This window comes from Puma concolor, chromosome E1 (genome assembly GCF_028749965.1).
Source record: "Puma concolor isolate L17-30 chromosome E1, mPumCon1.1.hap2, whole genome shotgun sequence".
In the NCBI taxonomy this organism is placed as follows: domain Eukaryota; kingdom Metazoa; phylum Chordata; class Mammalia; order Carnivora; family Felidae; genus Puma; species Puma concolor.
In genome coordinates this window covers 60,930,539-60,947,370 of record NC_141680.1, presented here as the reverse complement: position 1 = coordinate 60,947,370, position 16,832 = coordinate 60,930,539, and the positions used below count along the sequence as shown (strand labels likewise).

Here is a 16,832-nt window from a genome sequence, read left to right as displayed (position 1 = left end):
TGGCTGAGCCGTTGCCAGGGGCCGGTGGAAACCTTCCTCCCACTTGCTGGGGTATCCACCTACAAGGTGCTCTCTCTTCTCCGGTTGGGTCTGCAGTTAACAGCAAGGGATAGGGAGTGAGCTCCCCCTGCCACCGGACTGCATTCTGGCCGAGGCTTCCCTTTGTTAATTTTCGCAGTGAGTGTGCGTGTGTGAGCACGAGTGAGGGTGGGCGAGTGGCAAGCGCGCACACACACACACACACATCCATCCTTGGCCTGGCTTCACCAGCTCAGGCAGGGGTCCGGCCCAGCAGCTTGTTGGGTCGGCACAGAGCAGAGGGCAGCAGAGGTCAGGGGAGGGTGGTTCGAGAGGGGTTAGGCGTCCCCTCTCCCCTAATCTGTGGTTCTCTCCAGATGGCGGGTGCCCAGGACTCTGGCCTCCAGGCAGCCGGAGACACTCCACAATGCCAGGCTGCCTGTCTGTCCCTGCCGGCCTGCTTTGGGGGGTCCAGCAGCTGTCAGGACCGAGAGCACGTGGAGGCCCTGTCAGTGAGATCTCCCCCCTGTGGCTGTTTGGTCCTTCGGCTGGAAGCCAGCAAGTGGGGCTCTGCGAGTCCTGATGATGGTGCTTGGAAAGCAAACCCTTCAGGTCCCGACCTCCTGGGACCCAGATTTGGTGGGGGGCGTCCCCCCCGCTTCCCCACCCTCTCCCGAGTGGCTGCCCCCCTCCACCCCACCCTCACGTGTGTCTGGTTCCCACACCCCATCTGATCAGCCAGCGTGCTGTTCTCTGGCTCTGTCCCCCGGCGCTGTTGGCGCCTCCCAATGAGGTCCGAAGGCCCTGCCTTTGGTTTTGTCCTTTAAATGTGCGTTTTGCTATGAAATATTAACAACAGCAGCCAGGGCCACTTGGAGTACTTACCATATGCTTCTAACTGCTGAATCCTGTCTCCTGCACCTGCCCTTCCCTCCCGCTGCCCCCCCCCCGCACTTCCCCTCCCCTCCTACTGCTCTCCCCTCCCCTGCCTACCCCCTGCGCTTCTCCCCTCCTCCCTCCCCCTGCTCCCTCTCGCCCTGCTCCCCCATTGCACATCTTTTCCCCTCCCCCTGCACCTCCCCTCCACTTGCCCCCCCCCACTTCGCCTTCTCTCCCCCCTGCCCTTCCTCTGCTCTCCCCTCCCGTGCCTTCCCCCTGCACTTCGCCTCTTCCCTCCCCTCCCCCTCCCCTCCCCTCCCCCTGCCCTCCTCCTCCTCCTCCTCCTCTCCTGTCCTCTCTGTGTGCCCGGAGCAGGAGGAAGGGGTGGGGGAGGTTCCTGCAGCTGTTGCTGAAGGCTGGGTGAGGGTCTTTTCCACCACACCCTCCCAAACCCGGGGCTCAGTGCTGACAGCTGATGGGGCACTGGGCAGGCGAGGCTCTCAAAGGCACCCCTTCCACCCCGTGTCCCCTTGGAGAACAGCATCTTGTCTTTGCTTGGAAGCTTCCGCAGAGCCCCAAGTGAGCGGTTCCCACAGATGGACTGAGGGGCAGATGGGGGCGGCAGGTGGGCCTGCCCTGGCTGTGGGCCAGGATTTCCGTGGCCAGTGGCCAAGGTGGGACCCGGGCTCCTGACCTCGCGATCCGTCCTTCACCACTGCCGTCTGTTTTGCATCAACGTGAGTCTCTGTACCGTGTCACGGAGCAGCTACCGTGATCTGGGCACTGGGCTAGGGGTGGAATTGGACAGCTCCTGGTCCTGAGCGGTCCCGGGCCAGGGCTGCTGTGAGGAATCACCAAGAACAACAGAAGTTTGCTCTCTCCTTCCCTGTTCTGGAGGCCCGAAGTCCGTGTCCGGGTGTGGGCAGGCTCGGCTCCTTCTGGAGGCTCTGAGGGAGGGTCCGCCTCTGTCCCAGGCCTCCGTCCCGGGTGCCGGTGGCTGCCGACGGTGCTTGGTGCCGGCACACGTCACTCCCATCTGTGCCTCGGCCTTCACGCAGCCGTCTCCGTGTTTCTCTGTGTCTCCTGTATGTCTCTTAGAATCCACCGCCATTGGATTTCAGGCCCACCCCAATCCAGGGGATTTCACCTCGATCCTTATTTTAATTACATACACAGGAGCTTTTTTCCAAATAAGGTCACGTTCTGAGTTTCTGGTGGACATGAACTTCGGTGGGCGGATGCTGTCTAACCCACCACAGACCCGCAGGCCCCGAGAGAGAGTGCACCGGGCTGCAGCCCGAGGCAGGCGCCCCGTCTGGAGCCCTGCTCAGCCCTCCACGCCATGCTGCTCGTGGGTGCAGATCTGCCTCCTGCACCTACAGCTCTTTCCTGGACTGTCTCTCTTCCTCCACAGTCCTTCCTCCGACGTCCCCTCCTGGCATCCTGGTCCTGTCTTCCCTTCTGTGTCCCTAGTGTGTGTGTGACCCGAGGAGAAGCTGCATGGGGTCTGGAGCCAGCTGTGGGGACAGTCCCAGCCTGTGCCCCAGCTGCAACCCGCCGTGGACGCCTCGAATCTGGTCTCAGCTTGCCTTGCAGGGGCTGCATGCAAAGAGAAGTTTTAAGGCCCTTCTCGGGGTTGGTGGGAGAGCGGGACGCTCTGAGGGAGAAAACGCTTGGCTGAATGAAGGCGGTGAACGGACACAGGGATCTGGACCCTGGCAGTGGGGGGCGGGGGTGGGGGTGGCCCTTCTGCTGTCGTCCGTGGGAAGGGGGTCCAGGGTGAAGAGGCTGAAGCAGCGGTTGTGCTGGGGAAAGCAGAGCCACCAGCCTCCCGGCCACATCAACGGGTGGGGGCCGGGGAATGCGGTCCAGGGATCAAACGTGAGTTGGCTGCAGATTCCTTGGTGAAAAGTGACGTCCCCTGGGGAGGGCCGGTAATCAAAGTATGAGGACGGAGCTGCTCCGATGGAGGTCAGCGGAGGGCGCCGAAGAGCTTCCTGCCCTGACCCTGGAGAGCCCAGGCGGAAAGATCCAGGCATGGCAGATGGGGCCCCAGCTGGCGGGCAGGTCAGGCAGGAAGTGGGGTCTGCCCAGGTCCGTGTGCCCTGGGCAAGTCCCCCACCTCTCAGGTCCCTCATGTGCCAGATGGAGACTCTGAGGCTCCCGCCTTTCCAGAGTTACAGGGACAGGAAATGGGAAGGAGACACCACTTGTGGAAAGGCTCGGGAAACATTAGAAACGCCTGGCAGTGTAAGGCTCACCCTCGGCTCACCGCTGCTTCTACAGACGGCTGCTACTAGCTCGTGATTACAGGCAAACAGCGCACATAGGTCCAGCCATAAATCAGGCAGACGTTAGCTTCGTCCCGTGATTCCAGCGCACCCGGCAGAGACTCACCTGGGAGGCCTGGCTGTGGCCGGGGGGTGCTATTGCTAGGTGCTTGGGAGACGGTCCACCTGGGGCGTGTGGGGCTCAGGCTCCCCGTGGTCCGCTGGGGACGCACCCCCCCGGGCCCCCCAAGCCTTTCCCTTGTCCTCCTTTGCTGCTGCTGTTCCAGCTTTACTGTCCCCGCTCACATGCCTTTTCTCACTCCTGGACACTCTACCTTACTCATGTCAGACTCAAGGTCACCGGAGACTAAGCTGGGCTGGAAGGAGAGCTCAGGCTCAGTCTGTCCCTCCTCGCTGGCCAGGCAGGCACGTGTGTGCACATGCATATGCGTGTACATACCTGCACGCACACGCTCACACACGTGCGTGCATGTGCACCCAAAACACGTATGTGTGTGTGCAAGTAGCGTGCTGAGAGCATCGTGGGTTTGTAGCTGTGTGCTGACACACATGTGCTCGTTCACACGTATGCACACCCGTGTGTTCACTGGGTGTTTGTGCGTGCTTGTGCACAGAGGGCAGAGAGCCCAGACCTCCTGGACACCTCGCAGAACCCTGGGCCCGCCCCCTGCCAGCTGCCACTGCCCATTGGATGGAGCCCTTGGGGGAAGTTACTGGACATCTGGGCAAAGCAGAGCAGAAATGAAATAACCGCCAGATTTGCAGCATGTTACCTGTTTTTATTAAAAATCAATGACACAATAGAGCGATTCCACTCTATCTTACTTAAACAATATCCACTGCGTGGGAGCCGGGAGGCAGGAGGGGGCCCTGGGGCCGGAGGGGGACCATCTGGGGGGGGGAGGCCGCCGGCTCTGTGAGCTGCTCTGTTTCCAGCCGCGCGCCCCCTCCATAAAATAACCGGCTCATCTCGGCCCCATCAGAGCCGGGATTTACTGCCGGGCCCACGATTGCCTGCCACACGCCTCTCTCGGTTTTATTCCCGCTATTTATCATGCCGGGCCCTGCCTCAGCGCCGGAGGGACAGTTAATCAAGGCAGACTTTCTACCTTGTCATCCGGGATTCTGCTGGCAGAAAATGTGAACCATAAAATTAAAATCACGGGAAGTCTGGAATTTGCAAGGAAGCTGGTGGTTTGGGGAGGAGGAGAAGAAAGAGATTTCCCCAGCTCCCTGCCCCGCATCCGGACACACCAAAACACTGAGCTGCGGGGACTCATGGCCGACATTCATTTCCCCTGCAGGCGAGTTCCCAGGCAGTGCCTTGTAGACCTCACCCCACCCCTTGCCTTCCTTCCCCTGCTGCCACTCTGCTCCTGCCCCGATATCCCTCCCTTCTGGAGGAGGTGCGGGTGAGAGTCCTGGCTGTACAAGAGAGTCAGGAAGTGGGCACCCTGGGGATTAATGACGATGTCTGACCCGGAGTCCGGAGGGAGACCGTGCAGGTCCCACCAGACAGGCGGCCTCCCCTGGCACCCGGATGAGCCTCCTGGCCAGCCTGTCCCCCTGCCCGCCCCTTACGGTCCTGGGCCAGGTGGGGGAGGGGGGGAAACGGGAGGCCCCAGGGAGGAGAGGAGCCCACATCTGTGTAGCCTGGCTGTGCTGCGACATGGGGCGAATTTTCCAGCTGTTTCCAGAGATCCCAGAGAACCAGATTAGCATTTTGAGCTGGAGTAGGCAGAGCGCCTCTGCTCCGTGAGGCTGGAGCCATGCACAGGGGGCCTTGGCTCATCGTTTAATCTTAGAGAGCAGGGGAAATGGATTGCTTCCAGATCCTTCTAGACCTTTCTGTGGAAAACGGGCAGATTTTATTCCCTTTCTAATTTTATCACGTGGAGGAGCCGGCTGGGGCTGGGAAGGGGGAAGAGAGAGACAGAACATATAAAACCCAGTGCCTGCGGGCTGGCTGGGCCTGTGGGTTTAGAGCGGTCCCAGGGGCCGGCATAGTGGGAGCTCCACGGGCACGCGCCCCGTCCAGCAGCACAGAAGGGGGCTGTGTTGCTTTTAAACATAAAGTCCCAGGGGCGCCTGGGTGGCACAGTCGGTTAAGCGTCCGGCTTCAGCCAGGTCACGATCTCGCGGTCCGTGAGTTCGAGCCCCGCGTCGGACTCTGGGCTGATGGCTCAGAGCCTGGAGCCTGTTTCCGATTCTGTGTCTCCCTCTCTCTCTGCCCCTCCCCCGTTCATGCTCTGTCTCTCTCTGTCCCAAAAATAAATAAACGTTGAAAAAAAAAAAATTTAAACATAAAGTCCCTATAGCTCCACGTGAGCCCTGGTGGGCGTCGGGGTGTGTGCGCAGGCATGTGTGCACGCGGGCGCGGGCATGTGTCTCCCCAGGTCTGCTTGTTGCAGAAGGATGGGTGTGACGGGCGCTAGAATAAATGGTTTTCCAGATCCCCAGAGGACAGCGCAATCAGGCCGAATGTCTTCCAAAGACCCCCTGTTCCGGGAGAGAGGGGGTTTCAGAGGGTGCTGCCCAGTGCCTGCCTCTAGTGGGCATGTTTGGGGAGCCTTGTGTTTGGGAACGGGGTCTCCTGATTCCGGGCTGCCTGGGAGGCTCCCTAGTACCAGCCCTTCGTGACCCCAGAGCCTGGCGTCAGGGCCGCGTGATGGAGGGTGACAGCCATTTGTAGCTGCAGTTCAGAGGTGCCCTGGGCTTTCCCGCTCCGGCACGGCCTTCCTGCACTCGTTATTTATTTAATCATCTCTTTATGATTCTGGAGGAGCCAGGGGAAGGAAGGGGATGGGGGAGGGGTCAGGCAGAACGACCCTGTCGTGCTTCTCACCCCTGACGGAGCCTTGAATGAACAATGTTCGCATGGGCAGCTGTCAGTCACGGTCATCTGTCTCTGAGGTCGCAGGAGCCAGCCAAGGTCACGGCAGGCCTCCCAGGAGTGGGGGGCAGCGGGGCAGTGCAGGGAATCCAGAGGGCAGCTGGGGTAGGGGCTGGAGGTAACACAGGCACGAAAGTGAAAGGCCAACTTCAGGTTGGACTTGGCTGTCTGGGGCCCCCCACTTCTAACAGAGTTGGTCCCCGGGGCAGAAGAAGCTGGACCCGCAAGGATCCCCTTCTCCTGCTCCCCGCACCACCCCCCGGCCCCCACAGGAGGCAAAAGCACCACCAGGGCCCTGGGTGAGAGGGGGGGGTCACAGCAAGAGTCAGCTCTCAGGACAGAGGCCGGTTGACGAGTCTGGACCTCTGTCCTGAGACCTCCCCTCCATGAGCCCTGTCTGAGCTGAGGTAGCTTCCTCTGCATAGCCCTGCCCTGCACGACCCCGGCCCCATCTCCCGGGTCCCCTGCTCTGGCCACATGGAGATGGGCTTCGAGGCTGCCCTCTGCCACCAGGCCTCTGTGCCTCTGCCTGGTCCCACCCCGACCCCAGGCCTCTCCAGGCCCGCCCAAGGCCCCTCCCCACTGCACGTGCGCGCATGCGCGCACACACACACACACACACACACACACACACACACACACACACGTGCACGTGCACATTTCAGAATATCCCGCCCTCCCTTGTCTGTCATGCAAGAGGACTGATGGACAACCTTAGGGCAGCTACTCATGGACCGGCCTTCCCCACCAGCCACGGCCCTCCGCGGCACTCCCTGTGCATCTCTGCGGTGCCGACACGTGGCAGATGCCTGTCGGCTGCCTGATGAGTGAGTGGTTCCTGGCATTTCTAGAAGGACCCATCTGCTGTGTGTCCCCACCCAGCACGGAGAGCTCCATGGGGACCCCCCCCCCCCCAGGGAAGCCGGGATCCCATCCTGCTCTTATGCAGATGGCAGGGGGAGGAGCCTGGGGAGGGGGGCGATCACCAGGGGAAAGCATGGCCATCACTTTTGTGCTGTAGAGCCCCCGAGACCCCTAGACGTCCCCCAGTGACGTTTTCTTGGATTTGGAATGCATTATGTGATTTAGCTGTTGTTATAGATTTACCTTCCTAATTATGTTTGGCTTAGAACAATGTTAAAATTGTTTTGCATTCCCTGGGTACACAGAGCCCGGGCGTGGGAGGAGGTGGCTGGGGATGCGCGAGGTGGCAGGGAGAAGATGCTCAGGATGTAAGGGCTGCAGGGTTGAGCCACGTGCCGGTCATGAAGAATTGTCTGTGCAGAGAGCGCCTGCAGACAAACGGCCACGAGCTCCTGTGGCTGCTGACACCCAGCAGAGCGGGAGGCGGCTGGGAGCAGGTTTGGAGCGCCAGGGCCTGAGCCCAGATGACCAGCGTCTGTCCGTGCCTGCTGTGCGCCAGCCACCGCTCTGAGGATTTTCCTTGAATTGACTCATTCGACCCCACAACCACGCTGATGGGGTGCGTACCGTTGTCTTTCTCCTCTTTGCAGAGGGGTAAATTGAGGCCCAGAGAGGGGAAGCCACTGGCCTGAGGTCCCAAAGGAGACGTGTGGCCCCCAGCCAGGCTTGCATCCTCTGTGTTAGGCCCTCTCCAGCCTAACACAGGAGGTTCTGAACTAGGAGCGTCCACAGGCGACCAGAGACGGGCAGAGGCGCAGGGCGCGGCTTACTCACACGAGGCCCCTGGGAGAGGTTTCTTCTTCCTTCCCTCCTGGGCCTGGGAAGCGGAGACCGTCCCATTTGCAGAAGTCGGTTATTTTCAGGGGTGCACTCCCCCGCCGCCCTTGCTGCATGAGAGTCTGCTGCTACTGATGCCCTCTGAGGGTTCGCTGCTTCCCCCAGGGCTCCAGCACTCAGCCCTTACCTGAACCCCCCGCGGCCCCAAAGCCCGTTTCCCCGTTGGTGTTCCCAAGCAAGACGGAGCTCTCCCTAAAGTTCAGATTCATATGGATTTGAAGCAACATGAATTTAACCCTCTCTTTCCTAAGTAAGATACAGAACGTATCTGGGCCCCCTTGCCCTCTTGGCTAATCCTCTCTTCGAAGTCAGACAGCCAGACCCCTGGGTGCTGAGGACCACGGACAGTCCCACGCTGTTCCCAGCTTCCTGGATCTGGACGTTCCGGAGAGCGTCAGACAGGAGCTGGGCTCAGAAAGATGGAGGTGAGCTGTTACTCTTTTGTGGGCTTGTCTGCAAAGCCGAGCCTTCACTGCCCCTTTTCTCCCAGCTCTGGACACGTTTGTTGTTTCTGAGTGGACCAGGCTGCTTAGCGCCCCTTCTGATTCCACATTGTCCAGAAATTAGCACAGTTTCACTGTCGGCCTGGTCTCTGTGGCCAGATGCCTGTTCTTCGTCAGTACTGAAGTCTTTGCACTTTGCAGGCAGATCTGGTCCTGCACTAAGGAGCTTGGTCCAGGTCCTTTCCAGAGGACCTGGAGGCGATGCTGGGGTTTCTCCCCTCCCCGCCCGTCGAATCCCCAAACCCACTCACAGCACCCCAGTGGATAGGCAGGAGAGGTGCTGCTGAGATGCTCCCCTCTGGTTGTCAAGGCAGCACTGAGGATTTTGAAACTCCTCGGGGACAAGAGCACGCCTCTCCATGTTCTCTGCCTGCGTTCCGTCTACCTGGAAGCCGTGGCTGATGTAACTCAGCTGGAGCGTTTAGGGGTGTCGGGCATGGGGGGAGGCACATTATCAGGAAGAGGAGTTAGTGAGCTTTTATGTCCTACTATGATGCAAATGTTGGGATTTTTACCCTGTCCTAGAGTCCAGAAAGAGCTGATTTGCTTCCAGCAGTTCCAGATGTTTCCATCTTGGAAGTTGAGGGGCGTGGGTCCGCCAGGTCCTCATCATTTGTAACAGTCAGCTCTTGCTGCGTAACAACTACCCCATAAGTCAGAGTATTTAAACGGTTATAATTCGTAATCGTCGATCCTCATTATTCGTGGATTCTGTATTTGTGAATTTGTTGTCTCGCTAACATTTATTTGTAACCCACAAATCAGTACTGATGGCACTTTTGTGGTCACTCGCGGGCACGCGCGGAGCCAGTGTGGGTGCTCCCAGCTGAGGCGGGACAAGATGACACTCTGCCTTCTTGTTTTCAACTTTCATGCAGACCAATGGTCTATTTAGTGCCAGAGTTTTTGCACTTTTTGTTGGTGATTTTGCTGTTTAGAGTGGCCCCCAGCATAGCGCTGAGGTGCCGTCTGGTGGCCAGAAGCCCCGGCAGGCCGTGATGTGCTCTGTGGGAAAATGCGGGTGTTCGATAGGCTTCATCCAGGTACCAGCAGGTATTGTAGCACCGTTGGCGGTGAGTTCGATGTTAACGAATTGGCAACACATATTAAATAAGATAGCTTTAGCCAGAAGCACACATACAGTAGGCTTATGTATTGGTGGGCTGACAAAAACGTTGTGAGAGTCCCGTCTGCTAGGAGCACTCATTCAGTATTCTCCAGTTCAAGGTTAGTGACGACTTTCTGGACCATGACCCCAGGAACCCTCAGAACCGACCGCGTTTTGCTCATGCATCTGCGGGTTGGGCTGGTGTCGGCTCATCTGGGCGCTTCTCCTTCAAGCTGGGGGTTGGCCAAGTGTGGCTACTTGCTCTGCAGGGGGCTCATTCTGGGTCCTAGCTGCCGAGCTGCAGCTTCCTGTGGGCAGTGTTGCTGCCCATGGCACAGGCACAGATGGACACACAGGCCCCTTCAGAGCCTCTGCTTGAATCACACGTGCTGACCTCCCATTGGTCAAAGCAAGTCACGTGGCCAAGCCCAGGCGCAGGAGGTGGGGGGAAGTAGGCGGGTTTCTACCGGACGTGCTGCAAAGTCACATGACAGGGCAGGGCCATCCGCCTGTGAACCTTTGGGACCATCCCCGATACTCTGCATAGGGAGGGTCTCCACGTCAGTTGATCCCAAACCTGGGTAGCTGGGATGGGGGTGGGGATGTGGCAAAGGAGTCCTGTCCCAGCGGCGGGTGGCCAGGGAGAAGAAGGCGTGGTGAGGCACCTGCTCCTCACTCTCCTGGTGGCACCTGGGTATCCTACTGTCTGTCCGTGGAAGCACAGCCCAACAGGCAGGCTTGTGGACCTCGCCAATACCAACAGGTCGGAGGTGTCCGTCTCCCGTGCGGGTGACCTGGGGCGTGCCCTGGGAGGCACAGAGAAGGAGGCAGGCTAGTTAATGCAGGGGGCTGGAGTGGGGACAGCAAGAGAGGAAATCCCGGATGCCGCGGTGGTGTTCTAAATGTCTTATTTAATGACATCCTTTATACGCTTACCAAGTTAAGCGTGAAGTACAGATCTGTAGGGAGCCAGCCTTGCCAGTGGTGGGGCTTGTCCTACAGACCTACTTGTCCTACTAAGAAGAGGAGCCGGGTAGAATTTCTAGGATCCTTCCAATTAGGTCTCCTTTTGAAAGCTTGTACCACACTCGCTCTTTGATTTTTTTCCTTCCCCTGCCTCAGGGCATTTCCCTGGTTCCTCATCAGTAAACGAATCTGTTCCCTTCACATCTGGGACACGGGGCCTTTGATACCGGAATTCGTGGGAAGGAAGGAAGAATAATTAACAAATTAATTAATTATCCTTTATTTCCACTTCAAACAAATAAGGTAGTTTTTTTTTTTTTTTTTTTTTTTTAGCCAAACAGGGTACACGTGGATAAAGGGTCATTAGTGACCATTTAAAATGAACGTGTGTGTGCAGACTCCCCATCGTCCTAGATGCCTGACACGCATATGCATATGACTAGCTCCTTCTGTGAGCTGAGCTGGCTCCGGTGGCCTGGCCCAAGAAGCGAAGCTCCATGTAGATGCTGATTTCTGTGAACCCAAAACAAAGCAAAAAGCCCACTGAACGAGTGATTCCACTTCCGCAAAAGAATCGGAAGCAGGGTCCTGAGGAGATATGTGCACATCCATGTACGTGGTGGGACTGCTCACGCTCTCCAAAAGGCGGGAGCAACCCAAGTGTCCATCAGTGGATGAAGGGATAAACAAAACGTGGTCCACCCGCACAGTAGAATATTGTTCAGTCTTAGAAGGGAAGGAAATTCGGATACCCGCTACATAGATGGACCTTGACGACCTCTGCCGAGGGGTCAGCCAGTCCCAACAGGACAGATGCTATAGGATCCCACTTACACGAGGTCCCTAGACTCGTCGAGTTCACAGAGACAGCTGTAGAGTGGTGGGGGCTGGGAGGCTGGGGTGATGGCTGCACAAGAACGTGAATGTACTTGAGCCGGGCACTAACAAACACATGGTTACGGTGGTCGTGTGCTGGTGAGTCGACAAAACACTGACTGGAGGCGTGTAGGACCGAAACCCCGTGTTTGCTCAGGACGGTGTTTCAGTGTTTGCTAATTCAGTGATTGCTGCGACTTTGTGATGCCTAAGTTCCATGAATGATGAGAATCGCCCGTATCGTTTGAACGCGTTCCATTTCATGCTCTGTGTGTGTGTCTTTGGGGGCCCTGAATCCCTCCTTCGCATTCCTGTGCTGACACTCGTGATCACGGGCTCAGGCCCGAGTTCTCATACTTTGCTGTAAAGAGCGGTTCACTGATTTGACCTGGGAAATTTCAAGCTGTCCTCTGGCTGCAGATCTCAAGTCGTTTCTGATCTTTGACACGTGCCCGCCATGTTTCCGGCAAAAGTGAGTCAGTAGGCTGAGGCCCACAGGCACCGATCTGAACCTCGTGCTCTGTGCGTGTGTCGGCACATCAGCACTGACCTCGTGCCCCGTGTTCTTATGAGGAGTCTGTTGGCAGATGAAAAATAATATTTGTTGAGAATAGAATAGGGTAAATCATATTTATACTTTACTCTAGGAACAAAAGTACTTTCCAAAGCATATTTGATTTTGAAATCACCTTTCTGATTAAGAGTCCCTTAAAAAGCACAGTTAAATAAACTACGGGTTGGAAAGCCTCCTTAGTGTAGACGTGGTTTTCCATCTGTTAGTGGGTTGAACGGTTTTAGGCACGACACGTTTGAGCCGCCATTGTCCACTTTTCTCTTACCTGTTTTTTTTTTTTTTTTTTTTTTTCTTCTTCTTCTTGGGAGACATTTCAGACAGGCTCATGCTCTTGATTCTTTCCTGCCATTGCAAAACCAGTGGCCCCCCCAGCAGCCAGGCTGAAATCAAACACCTTCTCGGAAGCCAGAGGCGCACCTGGCATCCCAGTAGCAGAGGGGGGAAGCCCGATTGGTGCACGTGTCTCCAGGGAGCGGGTGGAGCACCAAGGATGACATCCCCAGGCCACCTCCTGGACCATCCGGTGGGATGTGGGGTGAGGGAGGCCCAACCTGTGCCCCCCTTCCTTCTGGATTCACAGAATTCCCGGGTCAAGGCTGAATATTCGTGCACAAGGCCGGGGGGTGATCAGAGGTGTGGGTACATAGATCAAAGGCCGTGTTTAATTTTTAAACTGTCTGTTTCCCCTTAAAAGAAAGAAAGAAATGAAGGTATCACAGGGGCTGGAGTCAAACCCTGGCCCCCACTCACAAAGTACGTGACCCCAACAAGACCTAGACTCTCCCAGCCTCGGTCTGTCCTCTGTGCACACGGTCCCCGTGTGGCGGTCTGTCCTCTGTGCACACGGTCCCCGTGTGGCAGTCTGTCCTCTGTGCACGGGGTCCCTGTGTGGCAAGGCTGCAGGAGGGAGGGCCAGTGCCCACGTGGCTCAAGCAGGTACCCGACAGGAGGCTGTTGTGCAGGGGGCACAGCTGAGGAGGGTGTGGGGTGGGGCGCCGGGAGGCCGTCTCCACCAGTCCAGACCGGGCACCTCAGGTCCCTGGCTCGTGGGGACCTAGCCTCGCGGCCACAGGCAGCCCACTCCACCCCTCGCTTCTGAGTAAGGTTGGTACCTACAGGCCCAGACTTCTGGGTTCTCTCTCTGGGCCTCCGTGTCTTTGCCACCGGCCTCACCTTGCTGCACCCCTTTCCCATGTTCCCCTCTGTCCCTGTCCCCAGAGGGGATGGTCTCGGGGGAGGATGGGACTCCTGACTGTCCGAGAGCCTTCCGCATAGAGTGGAGCTGGGTGTGGATACACGGTGGCCACTGGTCACCGTTCCTGGAGCTGGAGCGTGGACGTGTGTGCGTGTGTGTATGTGTGCACAGGCACGAGGGGCTGTTGGCCTCCACAGCAGAAGGGGACTGTCACTGGGGGGAGAGTCTTGGGGGAGCTGCTGGCAGGTGGAGGCGGAAGGTGAGACAGACCTGGTGGGAACTCGGGACATTTGAGCGTTTCCTGGTTCCAGGGCAGCAAGCTGGGGCGGGCGGGAAGCATCATCTACCCAGATGGGTCCAGCACATCACTGGTCACGTCAAGGGTCCTGTGGATGATAGTGCCACCACATTCAGAAGGAACATGGTCTCATTGGAGAGGCTTTTTGTGAGCCTCTGGGTGTGGTGGGTAGGGGACTGAGCCCCGTGTGGGGACAAGTGGACAGTCGGGGCCAGCTTGGGATGGACCCAGATGCCGGCCAAGGAGCTGGATGCGAGAGGCATGCCACAGGCCTGGAGGGTGGCTCTCAGGTGACGAGGGGGTGTGCGTGTTCCTCCCCTGCCTCACATGGTGACAGGTGTCCCCAGGCGTCCCCTCCGGCTCAGCAGGGGCTCCTGCGGAAACCGTGGCTCCCAGGTGTGACTGTGGACACGGGTGGTTTATGGGGCTATCCCCATGGGGGCCAGGCATCTACAAGGGCAGAGGGGGAGGGGAGGAGGGCAGCTGTGCCGTGGCCGCCGTTCTTCAGGCTGCGGGGGACAGGTGGTCTGGACACCCACTGTCAGGGGAGGAGGGGTGCGGTGCCGTGGCCAGGGGCCACCGGACACAGTGGTCTCATGGCGGCCACGTCAGGTGAAGTGCCAGCCGCAGCCAGCAGGCAGGGCCCAGCCGACGGCCACCTGTGTGGGACAGTTTGGAGAAACAGCAGCCTTACAGAAGCGTGTGCATGTGTGTGTAAAAGTGAGTGTGAGGGCATGTGGCCGTGAGGCAGCCACGTGTCCCCACCCGGCCTTTGTGTGTGCTTGGGGGGTGCTCGGTGCTCTCTAGGGTCTCTTCCTACAAGGACACTAATCCTCCTGGGTCGGGGCCCCGCCCATTTCCTCAGTCAACTTGAGTTACCTTCCCAAAGGCCTGTCTCCAAATGGTTACCCTGGGAGTTGGGCATCAAAGCGTGAGTTATGGGGGGACACAGTTGAGTCCGCGGCCGATGGGGACGGAGGGAGAGGAGCCAGGGGAGCCGGGGGGTCCCGGCTCAGGGCCCCCAGGCGGGCGGGGGAACAGCCACCTGCGGTTCTGAAACAGGCAGAGGCTCCAATGTCCCCCTGTCTGACCTGTCCCGGCGCTGAGTGCTGGGCCTGGGGACCCTCTTCCGGGTCGTACGTCTGTCTACCTGACAGCTCCCAGGACAGGTGTGTGCGGCAGGGAGGAGCCGTCTGCGGCTGTTGGGGGCACCACCCGAGCTACGGTGTTCCCTGCACGCCGCCAGGGCCGCAGACCCAACGCGGAGGGCGGACAGGGTTGAGGGAGGGTGGGGCGTGGGGCACAGGGGCTGGGCTGGCGTCTCGACCACATCGGCAGGGAGGACGCCCGATGGTTTTATAAGGCAACTGCATGTCTGCCGCGGCTGCTCCAACAAGTCCTGGGGCTGCGGGCAACCCAGGCTGCTCCCGCTGCTCCCCCACACTGCCTCCTCTGCCTCCCCGTCTTCAGGGGGGTTCTCGTGACCCATCCCCGCCCTCCCTGACCACCCCCTTCCCCCTGGGGCTCCCCAGCCCAGAGCAAGGCGGGTGCTAAAGCGTGAATAAGGCCCCTGCTGGCCTCTGCTCTGCTCCCCGCTCCCTCCCCGCTTCCCTCTCTGGGTGCCCCATCTCCGCAGGGCTGATGGAGGGCACACCCTCCCTCCCAATGTCATCTGGGTGGGACTCTAATAAAGGTCTGGGCGCAGCTGGCTCCGTGTCTAACTCAGCGCCCGAAGGTGGCCGTGGCCTTTGATGGATATGTGACAGGCGTAACCCTTGGCGGAATGGCGTCTGGACAGCTCGCTCCCTGCACAAAGTCCCCGCTGGGCGGGGGGCAGGGGGGATGGTCCCAGAAGGGAGGGGGCCCAGGAGAGCCCTCTGCCTGAGGTCCAGGACAAGCCCTGATGAACAAGATCACTTGGTTCCACATTGATGCATCATTTTGAAACACCGAGGTGCTTTCTTTCTTCTTCCTTTATTTTTATTTTTTCATTTCTCCAGCCCTACAGGGTGGGGGGCACCTGTGGTTCTGTGGGGAGCAGCTGAAACTGTCGGGGGGGGTGTGGGGGGAGTGTTGCCGAGGGCATGTGGTGGCCACGGAGGGAGAAGCACGGAGGGCTGAGCCTGGGGTCTTCCAGACTTTATCTCCCCAGGTGTTTTCCTCAGTTCCCTCCCTCTCTCCTCCTCTGGGCCCCCCCGCCCAACACGGCCCCAGATGGAGGAGGAGGAGGAGGCCACGCTTCCTCGCTGGGTCGGTGTGGGATGCGCGGGGCTTGGAAGTTCTTGGGATCCCCCCTTGCCGGGGTGATGAGCCCACATTTGCCACATCCTCGACATCAGTGGCCTCCCTGGTCTGTTTCCCAGGGCCAGCCGTGTGTGGTTGGCCGTGATGTCGCTGGACGGGTGTGGCCTGCAGGCCTCGAGAGGCCTCGGGGGCTTGGCCAGCAGGGTGGGGCCCTGGGTCTGCAGGAGCTGAGGGGCCTCACCATGTGAGAAGCAGCCATCCACACTAGACCGTCCTCGCTTCTGACACCAGCTTCAAGTTCAAGGAGCCCCAAAACCACTCTCAGGTTGCATAATTTGCCGGAAGGACTCACAGAACCGAGAAGTTGTACTCACGGTTAGGGTTCCTGACAGCTGAAAAATACGCCTTAAATTCAGCCAGTGGAAGAGACGTGTGGGGTGTGGTCCTGGAAAGTGTGACAGTGGGGCGGATCCACGCTGATTTCCTGGCCTTGCCCCAGAATTGCCGTGTGCTTGGAGACCCCCTCCCGGAGCCCTCCCTGAGAGGCCAGGCCCCTCCTCCTGACAGGCAGGAGAGGGCCTGGAAGGGCTGGGATCAAGAAGTCCAAGGGGGCTCTCCATGCCTCCCAGGGGACCCTGCCAAGGCCTTCCTGGGGGCACAGACTCTCCCTCCCTTCTCACAGACCCCCAGCTTATGGAGGGGTATGATAACGGGAGTCCCTGACCCAGCGCCGCGAGTATGTTCTGAAAAACCTATAGATGAACAGGTATTTTTAAAAACGGCAGTATATTTAAAATGCGCCCGGGATCTTTCCATTTTCACATTAAGGGAAACTTTGTGAAGTGAATCATCAGCCAATTTGTGTCTTTTAAACATCAGATTTGCCTAAAAGGAGACACACCTGCTAATCTTGTATCACTGGTGATTCTACTACAAGAAAGGATTTTGGGGGTGCCAGGGGCATCCAAACTTGCACAAAATAACCATGCCTTAGAATTCCTTGGTGCTTCGGTTTTTTTCCAGAATGCTTTTGTGTTTGTCAACACATCTGACTCCCACAATGGCTCTCTGAGGGGGCCTGCGGGGGGTAGGGTTGGGAGCTAAGTGGCTTTTCCCCTGGTGGAGATAAAGGCACTGAGGGTCAGAAATTAAGGGGCGTCCCCAAGATCACGGTGTGTAAGGTGGCAGAGCTCCACGCATCGTGTGCCAAGAGGCCCCAGGGTGCC

General features: G+C 58.6%; 1 protein-coding gene and 1 long non-coding RNA gene across 5 annotated transcripts in view; one reads left to right on the top strand and one right to left on the bottom strand.

Moving 5' to 3' along the window:
- Positions 1–16,832, top strand: part of RBFOX3 (RNA binding fox-1 homolog 3) — a 417,949-nt gene that overhangs the window by 131,035 nt on the left and 270,082 nt on the right. The gene's annotated exons all lie outside the window — the stretch shown is intronic.
- LOC147574578 (uncharacterized) lies at positions 12,144–16,053 on the bottom strand. Its single transcript, XR_015244343.1, has 3 exons — positions 15,848–16,053; positions 13,335–13,450; positions 12,144–12,555 (listed from the first exon to the last, which is right to left on the bottom strand). It is a non-coding gene; the product is annotated as an uncharacterized LOC147574578 (long non-coding RNA).